The sequence below is a fragment of the Quercus robur genome, chromosome 3 (assembly GCF_932294415.1).
Source record: "Quercus robur chromosome 3, dhQueRobu3.1, whole genome shotgun sequence".
Taxonomy (NCBI): domain Eukaryota; kingdom Viridiplantae; phylum Streptophyta; class Magnoliopsida; order Fagales; family Fagaceae; genus Quercus; species Quercus robur.
The window spans coordinates 12745817-12769479 of record NC_065536.1 but is presented as its reverse complement, the minus strand read 5'-3'; the positions used below and the strand labels follow the sequence as shown (position 1 = coordinate 12769479).

The 23663-nt window shown below is 31.9% G+C and overlaps 2 protein-coding genes across 34 annotated transcripts in view; both read left to right on the top strand.

Annotated features, from left to right (window-relative positions):
* The window catches only part of LOC126717105 (disease resistance protein RUN1-like), a 188773-nt gene that overhangs the window by 56611 nt on the left and 108499 nt on the right, over window positions 1-23663 (top strand). For 9 of the 33 annotated variants that reach the window (XM_050418399.1, XM_050418395.1, XM_050418396.1 and 6 more), the window contains exons 9-12: window positions 705-807; window positions 1594-1631; window positions 3774-4114; window positions 5433-5750. The gene's annotated coding sequence lies outside the window, so the exon portion shown is untranslated. The other 24 variants (XM_050418423.1, XM_050418420.1, XM_050418411.1 and 21 more) reach the window with 14 other exon arrangements.
* The window catches only part of LOC126719269 (disease resistance protein RUN1-like), a 39190-nt gene that overhangs the window by 6383 nt on the left and 9144 nt on the right, over window positions 1-23663 (top strand). The gene's annotated exons all lie outside the window — the stretch shown is intronic.

Here is a 23663-nt window from a genome sequence, read left to right as displayed (position 1 = left end):
ATGTACTACTATTTGTAATTATTAATATTTTTTCTCTATATTAAAAAATTAAAAAAAAAAAAAAGAATGAGAAGAAGCTTTTGGAAAGTTTAGGAAAGAAAATTATTTCAAAAATTAGCTTTTCTCTTTATTATTTTTTTTTAAATTGTTTTTGGAATAAGAACACAATAGTAGCTAGTAATATGGGTCTATAGAGAAGAATGGCAACGTGGAACTTGTGATACATGAACATTGTTTTGGATTGCATTGTAGATTCTCTGTTTTGTTTTTATTTTTTGTGTATTGGTGTGACACTCGTCAAATTTCTTTGTTTTTGACAAATATCATTACAGGGCAAGATGGACTTCAGCTTATATCTCCACTCTGCATTGTGAAATTCTTAGTTCTTTTGAACAGATCCCCAACTTTCATTTTCAGCATTACAGGTTATTCACACTTCTCTATGGACCTATCATCATCTTGTGGGGATGTACAACTGAGCTAAGCTATCTTAGTTGTCTGCTTCTTTGCTTTGAGGCTCCCATATTAAAAATGAAAATGGGTTCAAGTGACTTCGTTTTGGTGGGAGAGTACTGGGTGGTCTTCAAGGCTATAAGGTAGGTTCTCTTCTCATGCCAAAATAAGTTTGTGGTTGCTGCTAGAAACTATGTTTTAGGCAGTTTGGAATGTGGTGATTGAATAAATGTGGACATTGTAATTGGCAGAAATTATATTTGACAAAAGGATGCTGGATTGCTCTTTTTAGAGTACTTTAGAGTTTGCCTATTTTCCTTATCTCTTCAGTGTGCTGATCCATGTGGCAAATATGTAAGATAAACTGAAGTTCAATTTCCATTTTTTTTGATTGGTTCATTTGATAATTATATTTTGTTCCTTTCTAAGAATCATATCAAATAGTTGTAAAATCGAATTTTTTAAAAAGATAGAAGATTTTCTCCAATAGTTTTCCTTTCATTAGCTACTGCTTTGTTCACATGTTTTTTTTTTTCATTTTAGTTAGTCAGTGATTAAAAATTGTTTTACCAATTAGGTGTCACATTGAATAGCCCTGTCCCAGCAAGTGCATTCTCAAATGATTTGTTAAATGAATTGTTATCCCCCCATAAATAAATTTTATCATTCCTGTGCTGATGGTGAATGTCCAAGAATAAATCTGACATAAAAAAATGGATCATTACCTCTTTGGATTGTTACAATACCAAATGCTTAATGGGAATAAAGTTAGCAATGGATTCATGGTCAAGGCTTGGATTGAAATGGTCAGACTTTTCAATGGGAAATTTGGTCTCACCTTCACAAAGATGCTCAGCATAGATACAAACATTTGAGGAAGCAATGTAATGATACAAAGGTTCATAATGGGTTGTCTTGAGATTGGGAGAAATAGTAACCTCTGAGATTATGTCTAGGATTCTTATACCTAGGTTAATTTCCATTTATCCATTCTAGTATCTTTAGACAATTATTTGCTTTATTTTGTTGCTTATATATAAAATATCAGTCATATAGAAATAAATATGTGCCAAACTATTTGAAATGATTTGTTATAGATGGCAAAGAGGTTACTAACAAAGAAAACATTTTTGTATGCAGTGCATATTTCAACATTGAAGACCCAGATCTGATGATTGGTATGTTTGTTCAGCATTGAGTGCTTTCAAAATAATTCATTAATGTATTGTCGGCTTATATTGTTGTATTTTCATGGTAGTGTTTCTTGACCTACAATATTAGAGTCCTTTCAGTTGCATTATCTCAGTTTTTGTCATCCAAAATCTCATGTTGTAGAACCCACAATTTTCAGTCTATTGGATTTATGGAAATCCAAATTCTGATAAGAGGGTATAACCAAGTGAGTCAAGATATCGGCTTTAATGGTGTGTGTGTGAGTTTCTTTTGTCAGGCCTTCCACCCTGCCAAAAAAAATTAATTATTTGGATTGTAGTAAAAAAAATTAATTAGATGTGACAAGTGGGTCTGACTTTGATATGGGATTTGCTTTGACTGTTGGACATGGGTTTATTTTGGGTTCCTCATCACTGGCCTATCCCTCTGTGAACTATGATTCCAATTTCAACTCATAGCCACAATGAAAGAAAATTACAACCTCTTGATCAAATTTCAAGGAAACAAGGCAAGGTACTATTGTTACTTTGAAAATGTTTTCCTTTGCATCATCTTTGTTTGATTTCTTTTGAGTTGTTGAATGCCAGAGTATGTCTCCCTCTTTAGTTGTATTGTTTGATTTTCATCTTTGTCACTTCGCACTCTCTTTCATTATATTAACATGCTCATCATTAAAGGGGCATTAAGCCAATTTGGAAGGATATAGTAATGCAAACAAAAGAATAGAACTAATGAAAGAAATTAGTAATATGATTTGTTGCTGAGTTGCATTCCTTTTAATGGAAAAGAAGTTTTTAAAATTCTTTTAGTGAAAAGCATAAAGTTGTGCAATGGACAAGTAAAGCCAAAATGAAAATAATATTTTATATTGATGAAGATCAGCATTGCTTAGACATACTCAAGAGATTACTTATACTAAATTGGAATTATTGGTTTCATTAGTTGAGCATAGTTTCTTATGGGATTTGAAGGGGCAGAGTGGTAGTTGCCAAATGAGGCCTGCTGGATTTGGCAATAGTAAGCATTTAGCTAGGAAGGATACAATAACCGGTTAAGCAGTTATCGTCTTGTCCTCTTCTAAGATACAATAAGAATAATATTAAAAAGGTTAAAAAAAAAATATTTTCAATATTTTATATATATGGATTTATGGGTAGAAAGCAGGATATTTGAGATAGGAAATGGCTTATGGAAGAAAAATCCTACTTTGGAGATGGTGAAAGGAGTTGCACATAAGCCATTTTCCAAGGTTAATGAGGGAAGAGGGAGATGTGTATTTGTATTTGGTGTTAACAAAACAAGAGCTGTATTAGGAATTCTTAAATTTACTACAGCACATCAACCCATTTACATACCCTTATAGGTTTTCATAGCTTGCTGAAAAGATATTATTATGGAATACTCTTTTAAGCTTATGACTTAGATTTCTGATGTGCACTCTGCACAAGTCTTGCACTTTTTTTTTTTTTTTTTTGATAATCTGCACAAGTCTTACATTAATGCCAAAAAAATATAAGCAATATTGGGAACTTAAGAAAATGACAAGGTAAAATAAATAATAGAATTAATTATTAAAATTCATGCAACGCTCAAACCTAGGAGTAATGGGTTTACAAAATTTGGTGTTAAGGAAGAAATAGTATAGTATCATAAAATGGTGTAATCCTTTTCTCCTTTTTTTTTGGAATATATTAGTATGGATTAGAAATCTGTCATTTCCTTTAAATTTGGTGGGGATTATATGTGGTTGGAGGAGATTCCAGCCTCCAATGTACAGTTATTTGTAATTATTACTAATTTTCTATTATCTCTATATTAAAAAAGAATAAGAATGAAAAGAAGCTTTTGTGAAATTTTACACTTATACAAATTACTTCACTACTGTGTGAAACTAACTTATCTTACCTTTGAAAGTTTGGAACAATAATTCTTTCATAAATTACCCTTTTTCTTTATTTATTTTTTTATAAATTATTTTTGGAAATAAGAACACAATGGTAGCCAGAGATATGGGTGTATTGAGAAGAATGACAAAGTGGAACTTACGATACATGAATGCTAATTTGGATTGCATTCTGGATGCTTTCTTTTGTTTTTATTTTTTGTGTACTGTTGTGACACTTATCAAAATTCTTTGTTTTTAACAGATATGGTTACAGGGCAAGATGGACTTCTGCTTATGTCAACACTTTACACTGAGAAATTCTCAGTTCTTGTGAACAGACCCCCAACTGGCATCTTCAGCATGATAGGGGTTTGACTAAAGGGGATTGTAGGAGCAACATGAGGCATCTAATTCAGATTCCAGGTGGGAAAGGGAATGGAGATTCTCTATGGACCTATTATCATCTTGTGGGGATGTACAACTGGGCTAAGCTATCTTAGTTGTCTGCTTATTTGCTTTAAGACTCCCAAATTACAAAATGAAAATGGGTTCAACTGACTTCGTTTTGGTGGGAGAGTACTGGGAAGTGTTCAAGGCTATAAGGTTGGTTTTCTTTTCATGTTAAAATAAGGCAGTTTGGAATGTGTTGATTGAACAAATGTGGACATTGTGATTGGCAGAAATTATATTTGACAAAAGGATGGTGGATTGCTCTTTTTAGAGTATTTTAGAGTTTGTCGACCCATTTTCCTTATCTCTTCAGTGTGCTGATCCATGTGGCAAATATTTAAGATAAACTGAATTGCAATTTCCTTTTCTTTTTTTTTGATTGTTTCATTTGATAATTAGATTTTCTTCCTTTCTAAGAATCATATCAATAGTTGTAAAATCGAATTCAAAAAAAGAAAAGAAAAAGCTTTTCTCTAATAGTTTTCCTGTCTTTCCCTGACATAGGCTTGGAGAAGGAGATTCCTTTTCTCAGATCCACTTGTCATCCCTAGTAAATTTGATGCTTTATCCATTGTTTTGTTCACATGTATTTTTGATCATTTTGGTTAGTCTGTGATAAAAACTACTTTTACCAATTAGGTGTTGCAATGAATAGCCCTGTCCCGGCAAGTGCATTCTCAAATGCTTTGTTAAATGAATTTTTATCACCCCATAAATAAATTTTATCATTCCTGTTGGTGCATAAAAGAACGCCATTCCTGTGCTGATTGGTGAATGTCCAAGAATAAATCAGACATAAAAAATGGATCATTTGCTTAACAGGAATAAAGTTGGTGATGGATTCGTGGCCGAGGCTTAGATTGAAATGGTCAGACTGTTCAATGGGAAATTTGGTCTCACCATCACAAAGATACTCTGAGGCATAGATACAAACATTTGAGGATGCAATGTAATGATACAAAGGTTCTTCTTGAACAGATAGGGTTGTCTTGAGATCAGGAGAAATGGTGACCTCTGAGATTATGTCTAAGCTTCTTATACATAGGTGAATTGCCATTTATCCATTCTAGTATATTTAGACAATTATTTGCTCTATTTGTTGCTTATATTATAAAATATCTAGGTGCATCCTAATATTTTGTTACACAAAATTGGAGTTCAACAATAATGTCCTCTGGATGGAGATTGATGATAATTGGGAGTTTGAAAATCTTATGAGAGAAAGAACAAAAATCTGCTACTTTGTAAGCCTCGTATTTGTGTATTGTGGAGAGGCCATCATGGAGTAGTTCGGAGTTGGGAAGCTTGCTAGTTGGTATAACCCTAGAAGGCAGAAAGTTGTTGACCTTACTTTCTAATGCACTGTCTAAAAAGTGATTTACTTAAGCACTACGTACTTATAAATTGTAAAAAAGCAGATGGAAAGCTCTGTGCAATCTGTCCTAATGCTCTCTATGTCTCTGTTTTGTAGGTACTCAAGTGCTTATGAAACAACTCAGGCTTTGCAATCTCAAGACCAGAGAGGCCTGTTAGAGTGTGCACACCTCCTGATAGTTGCCAGTTGATGATTACCACTAAACAGTTTTGTGGTCAAATCACAAGAAGGGGGAAAAAAAAAGACTGCTAAGATGTTTGGCAATCAAAAAAATTATATTGGAAGAAGCCTAAAGGATTTTCTCACCTTGTCCTCTTGATTTCAAGTCATATATTGGAAGACTAGGAGTGATTGTGGAAGACACTTCTGACTAGCTTAAGCAGGGGGTATAAGTGTTTTTCTGTTCATAACAAGGTATTTACTGAGTCGTTTTACCAGCCCCTTTCGTTGTATTAATGCAAAAATTATTTGTATGCCCATTGTCCACTCAATTTTAATGTACATTTTTTAGGTGGGTTTGGGCTTATGCTTCTAAACTTCAACCCAAGAAGAAAAAAGCCCACGAATCTCCCTTGAAAGACACTGTTTGACACTAATTTACTTTTATAACACTCTAAAGTTGTAAATGGTCAAAAGGTTCGTTTCAAATTACTCATTTCAAGGTTGATTTTGACTTTTGACTTTAATAGCTCTATCTATGTAAAATGAGGTATAAGCATATTATGATACATCATTATACACTTGATGGAAATTTTGTTTTTAATTTTTACATGGCAAATTTTTTGTTAATGACTCGAATTTAGCAACAGTTTAAGTTGGGCTGATCAGGCCTCTACCTATTTTGTAGACCATTTGAAACCTTCGTATGGTCCTAATTTCCCTTAGTAATATTAAAAAAAAAAAAAAAATCTAGGAAAACTTTATGGACATATTATCCATTTTCACACCCAAATCCCACAACAGACTAGTATCAGCCTGTGATTGGTGCACCCAAATCCATTTTTTCACCAAGTTCCGTGATAGTCTCATGCCATGTATTAGTGTTGTAATCTAATCATAAGTTAACAACCTAGCAAGTTGTGAAAATTAGTGCGAATTTGGGTGTGTCCGTATATGGAAGTTTTTCCATATGATTGGGTTGGTTTTTCACAAGGAAAATGCTAAAACTACAATATATTTTACAAACTACTGATGAGATAAGTGGTTATTAGGAAGTAAAAAAGTAATGTCAATAGTGGGCTAGATGAGAATCAGTAAAAATTTGTCCCATTAGTAATTGCAACAATATTGTAAAAAGTTTGTGTTTAAAACATTACTCATTTCACAATATGGCTAATAAATAGATTTCAGTTAAATAATGAAGGATCCGGTTAATTGGTGCCCTTAGGGCATTTGTTTATGGAAATTTTTATGAAAGTTTTAATACCATTTTGACGGAAAATATAAAATGCTGTAAAAAAAATTAGTTTTTCTTTTTCTTTTCTCATAACAAATTTCTAAAATATTTTCTAAACCAATGCACTTATAACATCCGTTAACTTTTTCCAATGAATACCTCAATGAAAATTAGTGGTGGGTCACTAATTGGTACGCTATTTTTAGATTATAATTCATTTGTAAGTATGTGTAATAAGATTTATTTACTGCGATGGGTTCTAATTAGTTCAATTGGTAAAAATTTTTATGGTTAAATAAGAGATCTGGGGTTCAATTCCTGCCTACACCAAAAACTGATTAGTGTCTTGGTTTGATGATAAAGAACTATCATCATGAGCGGACGCCATAGTTGAAATTCTCTAAAAAAAAAAAAAAAAGGGAATTATCTATTGTGGTTTTTTAATTCATTTCAGCTTGTTTCATCCTAGAGTACGTGTCAATAACCTCTTAACTTGTTTCATTATGGAAAACTCCATTTATTGATGCTAATGGCTGCCCTTGTCCATTGTTTAAATGATAAAAGGATTTTTTTTTTTTTTTTAATGAACATATATTAGGGAAACTTCTAATACTGACTAGTTTGAAAAGCCAACCACGGTAAGTTCAGATAAGAATAAAAATATATAATAAATGCTGATGAGAAGAAGAAAATGTTAATGAAGAAATAATTTTGGAAAATGATGAACATTATTATAACATTGAGTCTCTTTTATTTTTTTGAGGGAAAATTATGACATTAATTTTGATGAAATTGATTAGACAAGATGATGAATAAGATGAAAAAGAACCGTTATTTTGGTTCATTATTATGCTTTATTACTTTTGAGTTTAATCAATTTGTATATGTATGTCATAAACACGTATTAATTTGATTTATTTAGTTAGTTTTATTAAATATTACTATATTATATAAGTAATAATTAGGAATTTACTACTTTTTTTTAACTTGAGTTTCACGTACTCGAGTTTCATGAAAAATAGCCATCAATTTTTTTATGTAACTCGAGTTCTATAAAAAATAACACGGCAAATTTGAAAGCTATTTTTTCAAAGATTTCGAGTTCCTGAAACTCAAGTTATATGGTAATCTCGAGTTTCACAAACTCGAGTTTCAAAAAATTGGTACATCAATATATTTTTTCAAAACAATGGTGGATTCTTACATATTTTGCCAAATAATATTATTTGGCCCTTTTGCCCTCGATCCTTTCATTCTTCCTACATTTATCAACACGCTCTTAACGACCGTGAAAAGAAAAAAACCCCATAAGCTGATTAACGGGAAGACAAATGCAGTCACCATTCCCACATGGAAAATGGTGCTCATAGTCATAGGCGATGTCCCAATCCTTTTCGTGCTCTCTCTTGTTCTTCTAATGTTATGGAGTGGTGCAGGAGTACGATATAGCAGTCCACGGAGAGGAGTATGTCTCTCAAAGCAGCCAAACGGCAACCACAGTGTTTCTTTCTCTCTGTCTCTCTCTCTCTCCCTGCGATTTCTCTCCACAATTCAAAGGTATCAAACACACTTTCTCTCTAAATCATAACACACACACACATGTTTGGACTTTTGGCTTGACTCATCCTTTTGTGTATTGGAAGCATAATTAAAAGGAACTGTGGTTGGAATGATATTCTGTTTTGATTTTTTTATGAAAACCCAATACAGTGTACCACATATAATTGAATATTTTCCCCCTATCCTTCATTTTCTATTAGTTTTCTCAAGAATTAGACAAGGTGTTAGTATGTATAATTTGAGCTCGAATTTTATAGTAGTTTCTCTTTAATATCTTCATTTTTATAGCTGATTTAGGTTTGAATTTTTATTTTGCAATTATAGAATTCTTAATTTAGCTATTGATAAGCAAAAAGTTCAGAAACTCTGTTAATGAAACTCTGGGTTTTCGTTTTCCGAGAGACCCCAATGATCTTTTAATATCTAGGATTTAAAATCGTCCACCTTTCTCTTTAGCTTTCTAAGCAGCTAAAAAAATGGGTAACATGTAGAACTTAAGCTCAGAATAATATATGTATTAAGATATCCGGGTAACTCTACTGCAGAGTTCCTAAAATCTTATCCATTCATTTTTAAAGGAGTGGATTATATTTTACGACGTATCAACGTTTTATAAAATATTGACCATCACCATTTTGGTATCTGTTTAAATTATTGATGATGTGCCATAAGCAATCCACTCATTCCAAAACAAATAGATAAGATTTTAGGAATTCCATGATGAAGTCAGCCTAAAAACTCTGGAGGATCCTAATTCTTTGGTATAATCAGTGTGTTTGCTATAAGTGTTCATTAGTTTGAGTTTGAATTGTTAAACGAATTGAAACAAGAATGCAAATCTTATTAATGGGTTTCAGATATTTCTGGCGAATTTGAATTTTCCACCTCTATAGCGAAGGACTAGGTTGACTTGTTGTTTATGGATTGGAAGCATAGCATAGGAAGGGACCTTATCACTAGAATGATAGTCTGAATGTTTTAGGGGGAAGAAATGGGCACCCAAACGCCTGCAAGTAGCAATCGTACAAGGACAAACTGGACACCAGCAATGGAGTGCTATTTTATTGATCTTTTGTTAGATTAGGTGCATAGGGGGAATAGGATGGGCCATACATTAAAAAAACAAGCTTGGACTGATATGCTGACCGTTCAATGCCATTTTGGATCCCCATATGATAAAAAGGTCTTGAAAAGTCACTACACTAATTTGTGGACTCAATTCAATGAGTTGGTCAGAATGGATTTTCATGGGATGATACTAAACAAATGGTGGTTGCCAGTCATCATGTTTGGGATGCTTACATCAAGGTGCTTTAGTTTTGTTAATGTTTTGATTTGATCTATACCTTTGGTGTCATAGTGAGTGCTGACTTGACATTATACACATGCAGGCTCACCCAGAGGCACAATTCTATAGAAACAAAGCCTTGATGAACTACAATGATTTGTGCTTGATATATGCACATACAACAGGGGATGGAAGATACAGCCTATCAAGTCATGATATAGACTTTGATGATGACATTCAAGGAGTGAATACTGGTGTGTTTTTATATCCTGTCATGGATCAGCAGAAATGATGCATATGCGAGTGGCATTGGAATATATGCTATTGGTTTTTTTTTTTTTTTTGGCTTAAATTACCATTTTTCATTGTAATTGATTTGGTTATACTATCTAATTCTTTATTATTACTACTATTTTATTCTAGAGAGTGTGCATAATACAAGAAAGTGACATAAGCAACAATCCCCTCCCCCTTTTTCTCATGAGTCTATCCAGAGATAGATGGGACTCTATGCCCCATAGAATTTAATAAATTTTGAAGTAAAAATGGCCTTTTACCATCTTTGAAATTTGTACACTGCAATCTCTCTTTTAGCTAGTCTTTGGGCAGTGATCTCTGGTCTGCTTTCCACAAGAATCAGTAATGTGCTTACTGCTGATTCTGTGCTTAGCCAATTACGACCTAAGTAGTACCTAATGATAAGACTTGTAGTTGTGTTTCTTTGCAAACCTTTTTGTATCAGAGGAGAAATAAGCACCTTTATTTACATCCACATAAAAGAGGAAAAAAATGTTGCAGAGAAATGAGCACATCGTGCTTGGCTTTGTGAACACTTGATTGAACTGGCCTTGATGGGTTTTTTTTTGGAAGCGATAGTAATTAATTTCATATCTTACTTCATTTGGTAGCTAGGAACTGGATGCAGTAAGATTGATTGAAATTACATATGATCTATGTTAGCTTATTGTAATGTGTATTTCAAGATAATCTATTTTGAATGAATAAAAACTACTTTCACTGATTAGGTGTTGCAATGAATAGCCTTGTACCGACAAGTAAAGGGCATTCAAAAACAGATTGGACATGGACCAATATTTTGTCAAGCTTTTGCTGGACCAACTTAAAAAAGGCAATAAGATCTGTAATCCATTCAAGAAACAAGCATGGAATGATACCTATCAAAAAAAAAAAAAGAAACAAGCATGGAATGATATGCTCACGTTGTTCAATGGAAAATTTGGCTCTAAATATGAAAAGAGTTACTGTTTGTCTACTTGGTTATTGGTATTCATTTTTACTGTATTTTCATGTGTACAATTTCTGATGTAGGCACACCCAGATGCGCACTCATATAATAGGAAGGCCTTGCTAAGCTATGGAGATTTGAATTGATATTTGGGAATGCAATCAGCAACGGACATTGCAGTCATTTATGGCAAGGGAGAAACTTTGAAGATGATATAATACATATCAAGACGGGTTAGGTTCATTTCTTGAATGTGTAGGAGGACCTTTATAGGGAACCTGTACTCTTGAGGACATCCTCTTCAATTTATTAATATAGTCCTGTTTACTTATCGAAATAAAAATGCTGGTTTCATCTTTATACATGCAACTTGGGATTTATTGATTGTCACAATTAGGACTCTGGTTAATATTAGGGTGTTCAGTAGGTCTTTAACCTTCACAAATGGAATTTTATCAGATATGTTTAATTACAGAGATTCGTATACTGTATGACAGTTTTTTTTTTCTTGATGTATGCGATCCTTAAATGGAAGTTCAATTTATAGGTTCTAGTTTTTTCATTACATGCCTGTAGGCATGCCCAGTTCATTAAGATCCATGAGATTTTAATTCATTTTAATAATTTCTTTAAATTTTCTCTTAGGGTTGGGACAGATTTACTAGGCTGTGGGTATTGTTCTGTAGTCTGTACCCATCTTATTGCTAACCGATTATGTTGTTGAATTATATCAGTTACTGTTTGTCAATGATGGCAAGTATAATGTGCTTCTAGCATAATTTATGTTTAAAAGTCTGAAATGTTTTGTTGAATGAAAAGTTATTTATTACCCTCATAAATCAGTTAGTTTTGCCTTTCTTGTAGTTGAAGAAAAGGAGGGCTGTACCTCTTCTAACAGTGAATGTCTTTAAACAAATTGGACATCAACAATGGATCGTTACCTCATTGAATTGTTACCAGACCAGGTGCTTAGAGGGAATAAAATTGGTCATGGATTTGTGTCTGAGGCATGGATTGAAATGGTTGGACTGTTCAATGCAAAATTTGGATGTCACATGACAAAGATGGTCTGAGGAAAAGATACAAACATTTGAGGGGACAATATAATGATATAAAGGTTCTTCTTGACCGGGGCAGGTTTTCTTGTGATGAAACAGGAGAAATGGTAACTGCTGAGGATCATGTCTGGGATTCTTATACCAATGTGAATTGCCATTTACTCTTTCTTGTATCCTTTAGATATTTGTAGTTTTTTTATGTGGCTTATGTATAAAAAATGCAAGTGCATCCTGATGTTCAGTCATATAGAAATAAATATGTTCCCAGCTGTCACAAATTATGTGTTTTATATGGTGAAGAAATTTGTAATGGAAGATACAGCATTTCGACGTGCAATGCAGATCTTGACAGTGAAGAACCAGATTTGAGGATTCGAAGGTTTCTTGTTTCAGCTACAAGAACTTCCCAAATAATTTAAGGAAGTTATTATCTGCTTATTTATTGTCTTATTTTCTTTGTTGTGTTCTCAACCTACTGTTTGATTGTTGAATGCCAGAGTATGTCTCCCTGTTTTGCAGTGTTTGATTTGCATGTTTGGGGGTTTTTATCACTTCCCATTCTCTTTCTCTAAATTAATGGGTTCTTTCATGCGGGATACTAATTTAATTTGAAAGGACATTTATGCAAAGTAAAAGTATAATTGATGATCATATTATTTGTTTTTGAATTCAATATCTTGTAAATTCGTAATGGTTAAAAAGCCTTCAAAATTATTCGAGAAAAAAAACATTAAATTATCTAGTTAATGGACCAGTAAAGTCAGAAGCCCTATGCTTTTTCAGACTCACTAAGATACACATCTAATTGGCCATTGTCAAGAGATTTCTTGAAATGATTAGAATTACTGGTTTTAATTAGTTTAGCATATTGTCATGGTGTTTTGAAAAGGCTCAGTGGTATTTGTTTTGAAACAGATAGCTTAAATGAATGTTGCTAGGAATTTAAGGTTTGATTAATGGAATTGTCATGGTGCCATAAATTTTCAGATAGAAGACTCAGTTCAACCAAAATGCACTGTGTATTATGGAAAATAAATAAATATACAGATTCAACCAACCAAAAAGAAAAATTTAGAAGTTGGAGTAAGAGTGAATCCTTGAGCTTAAATTTTTGGGTTATATAGTCTACTGATAAAGTCATTGCTTGTTAAATTTGGTGCATTTTAAATTCATTTGAGAGTAAAACAATTTTACAAAGTGATTAGGTTTGGTGGATTAGTATTTAAAAAAGAGTGACTTAAACTCAGGAATAGATTTTGCTCCCTTCAAAAAATGGGGGAAAATAATGGTTTTTATTTTATTTGAATAGTTTATGATCTTAATGGTCTTAAAATGCAGTTGAATTGGATGATTGTGATAAAAGATGGGTTTGAATTTGATTTGGTATCTGTGGCCTTAATGCTATGATCACCTGCCTAGACTTTGGCATTGTAGAAAGCCATTTCCCAATGTTGATTTCCCTCCAAGTGTTTGTGTGAAGTTGACTAGTAGTTATGTTTATCTAGGTTGTACTTTTTGAACAACAACTTGTTGGGACATAATAATTCAATACCATCATCTTTGTTTGAGGAAAATCCTATATCATGATCTGTTAGACGAATTGTGTTCTTGCATTTACATGATAAATATTAAATAACTGTGCAATAATGCTTCTACCTAGTGAGACATCTTATGCATGGATTGGTCTTTTGGTAGTTGACATGGGCATGTTTCTACTACATTTCTGCATAAGATGTTTGCCTTAGAACTCCTGGCTGCACCCTTTCATTTTATTGAAACTTTGTAGTCTTGGAACTAGCTATTTTTTTCATCACTGTGTTTTGATATATCCTTTTCTACTATGCTTACCTGCTGCTGTTCTTTTGTAGGGATTTATATGTTCTCTTGGCTCTTGACTTTTAATGTAAAAATCCTTCTTGGTGTTTTCATGCTGAGGACTTGAAATTAAATTTTAAGGTCCAAGGGACAATTTTATTGGCTTGATCTGGTCAAACAAGATAACCAAAAAAAAGAGGGGGGGGGGGGGGGCAAGCATTTGTGCAGTTGGTGAGTTCTTTCTACTCAATATTTATGTTTTTGCTTCTTAGTAATTAGATTTTTGAGAAATTCAAAAGTTTTCAATTTAGCACAGTTTAAAGAATCTGATTTAGATACCAAAAGATATTTACTATCGTTTATTTAAGTACTAATGTATGATTTTATATGCTGAAATATAATTGTGAGGCATCATATTACATTAGGTTATCTGTCTCATACACACCTGTTTAGGTATCAACCGTTCTATTTTATAACCCCTAAAACAAGACAAATTCTTGATGAGAACATAGTATATATGTAAGCACAACTATAACAAAAACAAAGAGTCAATTTTATTGATTTGTTTTTATTAGTCATCGATCCCTGCATAAAGAGTAGTAACGTTTCAATTCGAGAATGGAAGAAAAACATAAAATATATTGGCAATGCTTGGCGTATGTTCTTGCAATTCAGAAGTCATGAAGTCATCCCAAAAAATGTGCTTCTAAACAAAAGATGATGTGTAGTGATAATATTGAATAGATCTAAAAACCGGAAGCGTCGATCACATAATTTTAGAACATTTGGAAGCCTGTGACTAGAACTAGATAAAAAATTCACTTTTGTCCGTGAGACGAATTGCATCCCCGATACCATTAATTACTTGTTAGACCAAAAATTTTCTTTGATCTTTGCTTTGAGAGATTTCTGAATTGAACATGAATATGGGTTCAAGTGAATTGGTTTGAGCAGAAGTTGAATTGGCAGGTGTTCTAGGCTTTAAGGCAGGTTTTCTTTCCATGTTAATAAGGGTTTTATTAACGTATACCCTTAGGGCATATGTTTGTAAACTATTTTAGGAAATTATTTTATGGAAAAGCAAAAAAGTGATTAAATTTTTCGACAGCTTTTTTAATTTCTCATAAAAATTTCCTCAAATAGATGATTAATGTGTGCCTTAAGGGCATACATTAACCTGATCCTTGAAGAAATTGTACTTGTTAGAAGAGGATAGGATCGCCTTTTAAGGAGGACTATTTTGAGTTTAATAACCTATTGTCTTTGTCTCTTCAGTATGCAATTCCATGTGGCTCATTCATAAGATAAATTGAAGTGCATTTTCTGTTTTTGTGTTGGATTTCATTTGATAATTATATTTTTCCTTTCTTAGTATTAGATCAAAAAATTTCAAATTTGGAACACAAAAAAAAACCTTATTTTATTTAATAGATTTTCTTGTCCTCTTTAGGAAGAGGTGCCCTGTCTCAGATCCAACTTTTTTCATCCTAAATTATTCCCTTTTAAATGTTTTTGTTATGAGGCTCTAATTATTGTTATTTGCGAATGAATTTGTAATCATGTTAACAAGTTAGTGGTAAGGTGGTGGAGCCCTATCTCAGATCCATTTGTAATCGTGCCTTAAGTTAACATGTATCTGCTTCTATTTGAAGTTGAAAAGAAATGGGTAAAATATAGTTAACACCCTTGTGGTTTGGGCTAATGTCAGCCAAGTCCAAGACTTTTCAAAACGGACCAACTTGGTCCATAAACTGTTACTTATTTTCTCCTCTTTCTCACAGTGATTAGGGACAAAGTTGGTCAATTTTGAAAAGTCTCAGACCTGGCTGGCATTAGCCCAAACCTTAGGAGTGTTAGCTATATTTTGCCCAAAACAAATCTTTGTTCTTTTGGAATAGATATGTGATATCTTCTTCATTTCTATATCTTGTAGTTCAATATTAGGCTAGACATGCTCATAATTAAAAGATCTTTCTGTATGCCAATTACCTTTGATTCTATACCCAAATTGAGTGTATCTTTTTTGGGTTAAGTTATATTTGGGTTTTAAGCAGTTCTTAATATAATGGTGTTTTTGCAACATCTTGTCTGATTTCCATTCACTTTAGGCAAGGATTGTTAGCACATGACTTACTGAATTTTTTTTAAAAGGCTTATTTGCTAATGAGGATATCATCAAAGTTGCATGCAATATTCTTGTACTTTTGTCATTCTGGTATCACTAAGAATGAAAGGCAGCTGTTGTGACATTAAGTGCACAAATATAGGCAATTGTTTCATTTATTTGTTAATAGATGGTATTTGAGCAAAGATAGATAGCAGTTATTTGAAAACTTTGCAAAATGATTTTAAATTGTTTGGGAATTTTTTTAGATTTATATGATATGGTGTGGTTGTAGAAGAGGGGGTGGGGTTCAAGATGGAGGAGGAGAAAGCAACTCAGAGTTCAAGTCATTAAACTAACTTGTATATATTGGTGAGGTTATTGTAGGTGAAGAGGATGACCTCTGTTGCCAATAGTGAGCTTGAAGAAAGAGTAATGGGCATCATGGATCTCCTCAATTAGAATGGCTTTGCTTGGGATGAAATTTGCAAAATAGTGGCAGCTGATGTTGAGCTTTGGGAAGCTTGTATGAAGGTGCCATTCTATCTCATTAGTAATGTTGAGCTTTGGGAAGCTTTCATTTCCCAAAGCATGGCGCATGCACAATTGTATTTTTTTTTACCCTTCGATGAAATGACATTACTACTTTCTTCATCAAGTAAATTGAGTGTTTTTGGGTAATATGGAATGAAGCATGATCGTATTAATTCTATACTAATTAATGAATTGTATAATTTTGAGTAGCTTTTATTCATTTAAAAGTGACATTTTGCAGGATCATCTGGATGCAATTGCATTTAAAGATAGGATCTCATATTTGTGAATTGTGCTTGATTAATGTTAATGAAAGTCAAAATGGAAGATCAAGTTGTTTGGACATGAAAATGGAGATCAACAATATTGCCCTTCCAATGGGGTCAATGATATAACTTGGGATATGCAATATCCAACTAGGGAGTTTGAAATATCTTATCAGTGGAAGTAATAGAAAGTTTGTAACTTCTTAAGCCTTTGCATGATCTCAAGAAGTTCAGAGGACATCTAGGAAGAGATACAAGAAGCAGTTGAGCAAATGCCATGAGTAGTCAAAATTGTTCCTAACATAGATGAGAAGCTCTTTTTGGAGGATTGTGAACTTTTAAAAGATGAGAGAATGGCCAAGAAAGATTTTTGGGAATTCATTCTTCAAATATTTGGAATAAAGTACTGGCGTGTCTTATGTGGTTAACTTGGAAGGAACCCAATGCCCAAACATTTTGTGGAAATTGAGAGACATATAGATCGGTTGAAGTCTTTGCTACTTAGGACTTTGAGTGGCCTCGTATTTGGGGTTTTATGCATTGTATTTCTTTGTTTGATTTCCTTAATTCTGTTAGCTTATCCTTTTTATTATTTTGTATTTCATTTCTTTGCAGTGGTGTACTATTGTACACTCATTGTACTTTTCTTATCAATAAAGATTTTATTACCTATCAAAAAAAAAAAAAAAAAAAAGGTCAAGAAATTTGCAGTGGAAAATGGTTATCAAGAAAGCTTTGACGGTACATATATTTTGTTTGTCAATTTGGAGTTAAATTTAGCTATGGTTCATTTCATAAAAATTAAAAAAAAAAAGAAAAAAATATGGTTCCAAAGTTTTGTCAGTGTAAATAAGATCTAATTTTAATTTGAAGTATTTTATCAGTACTATTTTCTACTTGATTTCATTTTATATACTCCAATTATTTTAAGTGTTGAACGCATTGATGGAAGTCAATTTGATTTTGTTGGGAGCACTTGCATGGTGATGTTTACTTTCTCTATTCTTGAAAGAAAAAAGTGACCAAATTTTATATTAGTTATCACAATCCTTCTCTAGGCTTGAGAGTTGAGATAACCCTAGAAGACATAAGTTATTGAACATACTTTCAATTACACCTAAGGGCATTTGATTCACTGTGATGTGTCTTTGATGTGATGCATATTACGATTATATGACATTAAGATTTTTGGTAAATGTTATTTTTTCCAACATTACTATAATATAAAATTACAAAATATATCACATCACCTTACCTTAATCCTTCCTAAATTATGTAATGTTGTATTCTTGTATTGAGATTGCATTAATATAAGATTACAATTATGTAATATTACGATATAATGTAACATCACAGCCCTTGATTTACTTTTAGAGCATATTGTATTTATATGTTTTAAAAATAAAAATTAGTTGTATGTCTTTTCTAGTTTAAATCACCTTTTTTAGGTGGTTTGGGCTTATGCTTATAAACTTTAACTACCAAGATATAAGTTTCTTCTTTTCTTACACACTGTTTCATAGGTGGGTTTGGATTTATGTTTGTAAATTTCATCTACTCATCTCTTTTATTATTAGCAAAATTCATGCTGAAATGGCAAAGAGGGTGTTGTTTGCACCCAATACATATATAACCTATTTGGCATTTCTGCCATTTGAGCTAAGAACAACCAAACAATTTATCCTTACGACCTAATATGTCAAAAGTTACCCTATTTGTTAAACGGTATATCGTTTATGATCAAAGATGTAAAAAATTGTGTTGGTTCATGTCATTTAGATCTAAGTTCAATAAACAGTATGCTGATTGCACTGTATACTTGAGTAGTAGACGTGAGACTTTGGATTGGATGCTAGATCCTTGAAGCATTAGCATTGCACTAGTTAATTAACTATGGATTGGATATGGAATTAGTAGTAGTTGGTTGCAGGTGTGGGTAGTGACATTAGCAAAGGTGCGCGGTGCAGTGTAGTGTAGCATAGTGGAGTTGAAGTGTGCATTAGCAAAGACAAAGTGAGAGAAAAATGTAAAGAGAAAGATTAAAAAAAAACCAAGGAAATAATATTTTCATAGATGGAGAAAATAAATATTGAGTCTAGCAAATGGATATATTTGAAAATGATTAGTTAAAAACAAAAGAGTGGAGGCTAATTGGATGCTTTTAGTAAATATTAATTATGTTACATAAAACCTGCAGCGTTGTCCTATTCACAGTGTCCTTAATCCTTACTTTTTAGATAATGACTGGTGGCCAAGACTTCTCTCAAAATAAATAGATTATTAAATATATAGATAAAACAATGAAAAACTAAAAAAAAGTACATTTTGGCTCTTAAAATTCGGAGTTGTTTTCGTTTTGTTCCTCTATGACTCAAAATTTTATTTTGGGCTTTCATGTTTAATTCCATTTTCAAATTGGCCATTTACATTTTAAAATTATGTTTTGGCTCTTCATGTTTGATTCAATTTTTTGTTTGCTCTTTTTAAGTTTTGAATTTTCATTTTGACATTTTATTTTAGCTATTCATGAAAATGAAATTATATCCAAAGACTAAAGTAGCTCATTTCTTTTGATTATCGCTTTCTATTATATATATATTTTAATCCTCTCTGAAATGTGGCGTTAACAAAATCTTTCAAACACTACAAGCATAATGTTCCAAAAGTTCTGTGGAACACCTTTTTTTTTAAAATTTTTTTTATCCATTTCGAATTTGACAACTATGGCTTTGCAGAAATGGCTATATTTTTAGACAATCCATCATGTCTATGCAGAAGCTCACACACAAAACAATCCACTAAACACGCATGGTAGTAGAATAGGATATCCAAGAAGAGTGTCCTTAGGAATGTGAAGAGAACCTAAATTTGTGGCTTTTCCCTTCGTATGGGTACCACAACGAACAGTATTGTGTAATTGTAAGCGATTCTTTAAGGGAACCTTTTCATTTTTGCTTTTCAATTGCGTTTTTGGGGGGTAAACTGTGGCTTTCTAGTTTCTAGGGACTTTAATAAACTAATGTACTTACCTTTTGGGGGGGGGGGGGGGAAAGGTACTTTACTTATTTCCTAAATTATATTTCTCTATATATTTAAAAAATTGTGAAAAAGTATATTAAAATAAATAAAATAGCTTTGTAGGTTCCAGTTAGCTCAACTGGTAAAGTCTCTGATGGTTGTATAAGAGATCTGGGGTTCAATCCCCGCCTACACCAAAAACTGATTGGTGTCTTGGTCTGATGATAAAAGAGCTATCATCAGGAGCGGACGCCATAGGTTGAAACTCTCTCAAAAAATAAATAAATAAAATAGCTTTTATTAAAAAGAGAGTGCTAGAGAGATCCAAAATTGTCAAAACATTCCATCATAAAAAAACAAGGGAATGTTTGAGAGAGAGAGAGAGAGAGAGAGAGAGAGTCACTTGACAAACCAACCAACCACTCCACCAGATTCACCACCGTACTCCAAATCCCACCTCACCTTCGGATTCTATGCGGACTAAAAGCTCACAACCAATTTTCTTAATTTTTAGCTTCTCAAAAAAAAAAATCTTAATTTTTAAATGAGATTTTTTTTTTTTTTTGGTTAAGAAATTTGAAAAATAGATTTTAATAACACTTAAATAAAAAACTTAACTTTCCTTAAAAAAAAAAAAAAAAAAAAAAAAAAAAAAAACTCAACAATTTTTCTTCTCGGAGGATAAGAAGAGCAATTTTTAAACCAACAAAAAAAATGTACTCCAATATAAAATGTTAAAAAATTTATTTAATTATTATTTAAGTATTTTAAAAAAGATGACAAGATGTATAGATGTATTTTTTTATAAGTCAAAGGAGCAAATTACATGACAATTTGAATAATAAAATATAAAATGACTGACATTTGCACTTCTTAACAAAGTTTGGCGGGTATTAAGGTCAATTTATTTATTTTGATAAAAGAATTAAGGTCAATTTAGTTTGGGTTTGGATACAAAATAAATAGGTAATTTTTTTTTTTCTCCCATCTTACAAAAGACTAACGGAAATAAAGTGCTTATTACAAAAAATTAAAAGGAGGGCATTATTATCTTTTAAAATAAAGCAGAAACATTAGAACTGTCTTATATTCTAATGGGTTTTTGCAATTTAGGCCCACCAAAAAAAAATGTTAAGAGAAAGCCTAAATAGAATGTGGAGATAAGGCCCAAAATGGTCGCAGCACATTGCACAGTCAAAAAAACAGAGAGAGAGAGAGAGAGAGATGAGTGTGGCATGTTGAACAGTTAAAACAGATATATGAAACTGAATCAGCTTTTAGCTTACTCTACTAATATCAGAACAAATACTAATCTCTATATGCAAGCGACACGCATCATATAGGAAGTGATGAGTGTGGCATGTAGCTTGATAATAACACCTTGGAGATATTGGGGATTGATTATATAATAATTGGAGATATCACAAACCTCATTTCTTCAGGCTTGGGACATGTTTTTCATAAAATATAGGATACTAAGTTTATAGCATAGTCAGGGTTGATTGTAGCGGGATTTATGGTTTTCATTGTTGATGAAATGCATTTTCAATCTATATTTTGCCAAAACAAAACTAGATTGAAGCTATAACATTGCACTTCATGTGTTGTACCCTTACATCTTTCAACGCATATATGACAGTAAGTGGACTTATTTGTGTCTATGTTAGGAAGTATAAGATTTTGAGTAATGCTACCAAAATTTTAACAATAAATTTTAGAACCGTTGAGTTGATAGAATATTATTAATTCTCATGTAAGTTTATTATTCATGCTATTTTATTATTTATTATTAATAACTTGTTATCTCGATATTTGTAAAATTTATTTTAAAATATTTTGTGACTCTAAACTTATTGTAAAATTTATTTACAAAGGAAAAAAAAGGATCAAAATTTACTTTTTCTTTTAGCTAGCATATTGATATACAATAAATTAATAGACACCAAATTTGTCAACAGTGTTTTCACACATTCTCTTCTTCCTTTTAAGATTGTAAATGAGCTGAGCCAAGTGTTTAAAATTCAAGCTTTGTTCATTCAATTTTTTTTTTTTTTTTTTGAACACAAGCCGAGCTCGAGGTCATCACCAAAAAAAATTATATGTTCAAGCTTGGCTCATTTTCTTGTTGAGCAAGCTTGAGACTGTTCACAAGCTACTTGATTAACTAATTATTTTCTTATATATATATATATATATATATATATATTATGAAACCATGACTAAAATGTTTTTATCTCTTCATAATTCTATGAATTTTTAATATGAATAGACCATTTATAATCAATAAATTACAAATAATAGTGTATGTCATATGAACCTATTGACAAACTTATACAATTCAATTTAAAGTCTATAAAAAAATATTTTTGGACTAGTGTGTATATAAAATGATAATATTATATATAATTAAATCGAGTCCTTACGTTCATGTGTTTGTTCATGAACATATTATTATGTTTGAACTTTGTTTGTTTTATAATCAAACTTAAACTTAAGGCTTAAACTTGACTTATTTTTTAAACAAACAAACATAAACAAGTTTTTTATCAAACCGTGTTTAAGTTGATTATAAACAACTTGGTTTATTTACAGCTTTATTTCATTTTTTGTTATGGTAGGCTCAATTGAGTTGAAAGATAGTAAAAATTCTTATTACTCAAATTTGTTGAGATGAAAATTTATAATTAGTGTGCCGTAAAAAGTGATAATAATAGTGGTGTAGATGAAAATAATGTCGGCAACAATTATATTTTGTTGACTGAACAAATTATATAAAATAAAAAAAATAAAAAAAGTTGTGAAAATAATCTCGAACAAAACTCAGTGGACTCCTTGTTAACGTCAACCACATGGCGAATAGGAAAAAAAAGAAACCAAAAGCTGCAAACAGGGAGAAGAACAAAAGCTGCGGAAAGAAAAAAAAAAAAAAAAGAAGAGGAAATAAAAAAAACCAAAAGCTGCAAACAGAGAAGAACAAAAGCTGCAGAAAAAAAAAAAAAAAAAAAAAAAAGAAGAAGAAGAAAGAAAAAGAAAGGGATTTTAACGTTAACTGTGAGTGTTAAAGTCAGAGTTATCTTATTTAATGAGAAATGTTAATTGTTCAAATTTTACTGGTAGAATATAAAATGAAGTACAATTGATGAGACAGAAGATTTAGACTCCCTTTAGCATTGCTAGAAAGTAGAAAGAGAGTGGAATTTTGGACAAAAAGTACTATGCACGCCTGTCGCGGAATTGTTTTTGGGGGAATCACGGGAAAGGGGAAAGAGAGGAAATTGGTAGGAAAAAGAAAAAGTTGATATCAAGGGAATGGTGAAAGACTAATAAAGATGACTACTTTCAAGAAAACGCCTGTGCTTTTTTTGAACTTTGTAGGAGTGCGTGTGGGATATCACAGGAAAGGGAAAAGAGACACGGAGCTCTCTCAAGCAGGAGTCACGTGTGGGATCTAGCTAGAGTTGCAATTTCATAAAATAATTTTTTATTTGCATTTATTACTTTGATCTATTACATGTCAGCAATTACAAAAAATATTAATTAATTTTGTTATATTTTGGTATTGGAGCTTTGAGAAAAGAATATATGTACAGACATCCTCACAGATCTGCTCAATCATAATGGCTATATAAATAACTTGGTTCAGCTTTACTTACTTTTTGTTGTGGTAGGCCTAACTGAGTTGAAATATATTAGAAATTCTAAGTACTCAGGCTTGTTAAGATGACAATTTATAATTGGTGTGCCATTAAGTAATGATAGTTATAGTTCACATGAAGATAATGACACCACCGATTATATTTTGCTAAGTCAACAAATTGTTAAAAAAATTATGAAAATTTGACGTTTTTAACATTGCTAGAAAGAAAGTGGAGGTTATTTGGTAAGAGATTTTTAATAATGTTGTTTAAATATTGTAGAAATACATATAAATAAAAAGGTATTGTAAAAATATATGTTGTGTTATTTAAATAATGAAAATAATTGTTCAAACATTGTTAAGGTCCTGAAATTTTGGACAAAAAGTATCATGCCTGTAGCAGAA